Raw genomic sequence first — 5,599 nt, forward strand, 5'->3', positions numbered from 1 at the left:
CTAAGTAATTCGAGTCAACCAACAAAAAATTATTTATATATAATTAGACTCTTGTACCTTTACTTAATCTAAGTATAACATTTGTATATATCATATTCTTTCTAAATTCTACTTTAGAATCACACTGAATGTGTTATTACTATATCCATGACCGTTAATTCTTTGCAATTAGCACTATATGATGATTGATGTACAAAACTTTCTATATGAGTTGAGAAATTATGAAGCATTATTGATTAATTATCAAAACTTTTGATGTTGATGGGGTTTGACTTCCAACCTGCCATCAACACACTTTCTTAATATGACCATTGAACCTAAGCATTAAATGTCAAATTTATAACTGCTTTGTATACCAAGTCATGTGAAAAGAAAAATGTAATTCACTCTTCGATATTCTCTTATATCATTTCAATTCAAAGCATGTTTTACTATTTGATTGCAAATTGTGAATAATATATAATGCCTAACGACTTTTTTTTATGGTTGCTATTATTATATTGTATTGTATTATTAGTGTCTTTTTCATTGTTATTCATAAACATATAAAATATCAAGACAAATTAGTGTTATAATGTTGAATATGAGGAAATGTCTTTGAAGTTACCTTTTCTTTCTTAAAGAAAAGTTATATATAAATCGATAAATATCTCTATAAGAAAGATGTTACTCATACAGTTGGAAAAGGGGATTTAAAACCTATTTTTCGTCATAAATTCTTAAATTAGGTGTGATATTATTTTCTTGCGTAAATACTTTCTTAATCAAAGAGAAAGTATAATTTAAAGGAAAAATTATAAAAGTATACTACTTAAGACTTTAATTAACAAAATATCAATGTACTTCTATTTAATTGCAAACATGGTTTTTAAATTACTTACATATCAAATTAATTTGTTTTTGTTTTTTAAGTTTATTTTGTTTATTCTGATTTTTATCGCTCATGTTTTTTGATTAACGTGCATTTAATGTGGAGTATAATTAGGGTATTAAAATTGTCCAATATTATCTCTTCTATAATAGTCCCACATCTACATGTTCCATTGACTATTATTTGGATCATATTTATTTTCTTCCTTTTTTTTATGTTACTAATAAATTTGATGTAGGCATAGTTGAGTTATAGTTTCTAGGAAATTTCCTTCCCAAAAGTCTAAACTCTCCATATTCTTCATATATAATGTTTCATGTTGGTATACATTATGAGAATATTATTGTTGGATATTGTTTTTATTTTGGATTTTAACTACCTCTATTTGGTTCATTATGTTGGTTAAATTTTTGTGAGAACTTATTCTGAGTTTGTTTTATAATAAACATTTCAACAAAAATATGTGTTTTTGATGTATAATATAACTATGCGGGAGATTGGTATATAATACCAACATATAAGACACTATATACCAGTATTATTACATGTTTTAACATAAGTAGTTGTTAAAAGATTTGATGTACGATGTTGGCATGTAATATTAACATTTTACTCAAAATAGAATCCTTTACTTTAAGTCGTGATTTCATATTCATGTTTCATGTAGGCATAAATTACCAGAATATCAGTCATTATATACACCAATTGTAACTATTATTTTTCTTTTTACACAACTATTCCAATTGTGTACGTGCTGGGTATTATAGTACAATCATTATTTTAAACATTTTTAGCATTATTAAGTAATTTCTTACGTTAATGATGTCGAATATAAACTAAACTTTTCACTTTAACTAGATTGAAGTGTATTTAATGTTTCAGGCTGGTATATTATATCATAATATCATCTAGTATATACCCCTACTTTATTACCAATACTTGTGCCAGTTTTACCAGAAGTACACCAAATCGATACGTGATAGCTATTATCTAAATCCATTTTTGTTAATATTTTTCTGTACAAATTCAAAATTATACCAAAAATTTACGTTAATGATGTGCATTAGTTTTGGTTCCAAACAAAAAAGTATTTACTCTAAGTAATGTTTTCAATTCAATTTTATCAATATTTGTGTTATTTCACAATGAGCACACAAATTATGCTACATTTTTTTGTATGTTGCACTTACATTCATTCATTAGTTACAACACAAATTTTTTGAACATGTTGCAATTATTTAAGTCACCTAGAATGCAACACCGTATGACAAACACGCTATACCAAACATGAGAATACGAAGGATATGTTAGTTAAATCATCAATAATATAAATAAACTAATCAAGAATAACCAAATTGTATAAAAGTTCTTTTATAATTCCTAATGATATTTATAATTGTAGGAAGAAAACATCAACAATAATAATTGAAATACAACAATGTTATTTCTGATAAGTAAATTTTGGACAAGTCTTTTTGTTATGCCCTAATATACCACATTTACTACAAGTAACTTCACTCTTTTTGTGTTATCCTTCATTGAGTCCCTTCTTACGTCGTTGGTTGGTGGTTTACCTGGTTGTTTCCTTGTAATAACCCTATCGTTATGAATCTTCATTGGTGGAGATGGTCAACTCACAACATATTTTAATTCTAAATGAAATATTTTTGTGTCCACGCCTAATTGGGAAACAATAGTAGTAATTCCTCCTTCATATTTTGTGTTTGCATCATATATTACTCCTTCAATATCGTTATCAACATATCTACCTGTTTTAGATCAAAACATATTCGAAGTCAATCTCATCGATAAATCTGGTCAATTCAATGTATCAAAGTAATATAGCCTGATTTAAAGAGTTCTCTCCAATAATTATTTCAATATATGTACCACAAAATTCATAAATTACATTATTAAGTTAATTTTTGAGTTATCCAAATAATGTACCAAGCATAATAAATATGAACACCATCATTAGGTACCAAAAACCCCACTATGAAAAACACCATAAAAATCATAATCTAACCAAACTGGCATACCATTATATTTAGTAAATAAAAATGATCAGTTACACCAAATATCTTAGCAATGTAAAATATTCAAACAAATAGAAATAATATGACACCAGCATCATCATTATGTACCAAAAAAAAACAACAAACTGAATGACACCTATTAAAAACGATCATTTTCACCCAATTTAACAATACAAATTTTCTACCAAAATATAATCAATATGAACTTCATCATTAATATTCTGAATGATACCTTAAAAATGAGAAATACACTATACTGTACGACCAACATATCCAATATTTTAAAAATGATTATTTAAGCAATTTACCAATCATAACCACTAAAACTGCTCTCTGTTCTTAACGTACAAATCAAAGAAAACAAACAAAAGCAAAAATTTCCCCAAAAAAAAACTCAAAATTGCAACAACTACAAAAACCATTTATAAAGAGATTAGAAATTACAGAATTTTAACGTTGTTTATTAGATTGTAGAAAAAAAATCATATCCAACATAAGGATCATGATTTCCCATGTAGAAAAATAACTTCAAAAAACACCAATCAAATACTGATTTATTAGTATTACTTGATGTTTCACAACGTCCTTTATAGTAAATTAGGACTGAACAATTATCCATGATTGAAGTGCGTCCAGAGTGAGTAGTAAGAGATTTTTATTTTATTAAGAAAATTTTATTGTTAGGAGAGAATATATATAATAAATTTAAGAAATTTCTGTAAGGTGAAAAATTTGAGAAAAAAAGAGGAACAACGTAAATCATGGAGCACTCAATTAATGTTTTTTATAAGTATTTTTTAAAATATTTTTATGAAAACATAAATTTAAAAAACTAATGTTATTTAGATGAAAAAAATTGTGTTATGTAGTTGAAGTTATGGTAGTTAATATGTGTAAACTATTTTTCCCTATCATATTTATCGTTTAAAAATAGACACTTTATAAATAGGGAAGTCAACATATAAAAGGACCAAGCATATTAATGTGAGTCATCACTTTCTGAGAGACAGTATAGAAAAGGGAAACATTTGCATGCAATACTGCAGAACTAATGATCAAATTGTGATATATTCAGTAAAGTTCTAAGGAAGGACCAATTTGAGAACAACATATTGAAGTTGGGCACGATTAAGATGGACTGGGATGATTTTATCCAAAGCATCCAATCGTCCTTGGCTATATTAGAAGGCAGGTACCCTCGTTATTGTAATGCCTTGTTTTGGTAAGATCACTTGTGTACCTTTCTACATATATACACTCATGGGGAACCATAGGACTAAGGAAAGATTATAATTATTTAGGAATCAACATTCTGAACCTTTAGATAGGAACCTGGTCCTTTCTAAAGGTTAGAATTCCTTACATTATTTTTAAACTGATAAAGAGAACCGTCATGACCTCCACATTCCTTTCATTGCTCATTCTGATTGTTTGTCCCATCACTTTAAGTCCAATAGACGCGCCTAATCAGGGACCTGACATACTCTTTCACTTCCTTTTATACTTCTTCCTTCCCTTTATTTTCCTAAACTTTCAAACTCCTTTCCCAAAAGCTTTCTGAAAACCCCAATCTCTCTTTTCGATTATTGTTGAGTATCTTATCGAACAATGTCTCAATCACCATATTCATCTAAACAGATAATGGAATCCTTAAAAAAATAGACATTGTAGTCTTCTTTACTTCTTATTTTGTTCCTTCTCCAACAAAAGTGTTGATCACTGCTCCATTCAACATTATTGAACCCTTTTCTATCACTCTAGAGTCTCCTATAGATTTAAATGAACCAATTATTTCATCTCACCCTGGTCCTTCTCTATCTGTACTATCAGAGCATATGATTGATGGAGATCTTCCGGAGAATAAGTATTTTCAATCGAACATTCTGGTGGCATGGGATAATGTACTACTGGAAAGTCTTGCAAGAACGAGAGAATAAAGAGATTTGAAGAGTAGTTACTTGAGAGCACTGGACCTAGATTCGATAGAACTCTTGAAGTTAGACAACATCATCCTTACAAAGCTGAGGATGAAGTTGATGAGGACGACATTCCCCTAAGATGGGCGATTCAAAAAAGGATGGTTTATGTTAAAATATACGACTATGAGAAAGTTGTAGAGGATACAACAAGGGAAAACCATCTACCAGAGGCACCACACAAAATAAGTACTGCTGAAATAAGAAAGAAAAGAGAGAATGATAAAGAGGAGATCATGATTCCAGTGAAGGGAGCTGCAGAAGTTTCAAATAAATTGTCAGAAAGTGATACGATGTTGGAAGATGTCATATCTGTTGTAGAAAAGAGAAAGAGGAAGGCTCAATAAAAGAAGAAGAAAACCCCAAAATCAAGAAAACACATGATGAAATTTGGAGATGGTTCGAAGAAGGGGAAAGGTAAGGAATCAGAGAAGAAGAATGACAAGAAAGTCTCCAAATGGAGAAGGGAAAATTCGTCAGACACCGAGGAACTCATAGTAGAATTTGTGTCAAAGGTTGCCCAGTCCAAGTTCTATAAGAAGCACACTAAAAGATGAAAAGAAGGTCACAAATAAAGAGATAGGGGATAATCTAAGATTGCAGAAGGTCTTGAGTGAAGGAGTGTTTGATCCTGAGATCCTCTCAAAGCCTGATATGAGCAACCTAGATGATATTGTTGAAATTCAATCATGGAATCAGTTGTTCATTAATTCATC

Source organism: Solanum pennellii, chromosome 10, assembly GCF_001406875.1.
Source record: "Solanum pennellii chromosome 10, SPENNV200".
Lineage (NCBI taxonomy): Eukaryota > Viridiplantae > Streptophyta > Magnoliopsida > Solanales > Solanaceae > Solanum > Solanum pennellii.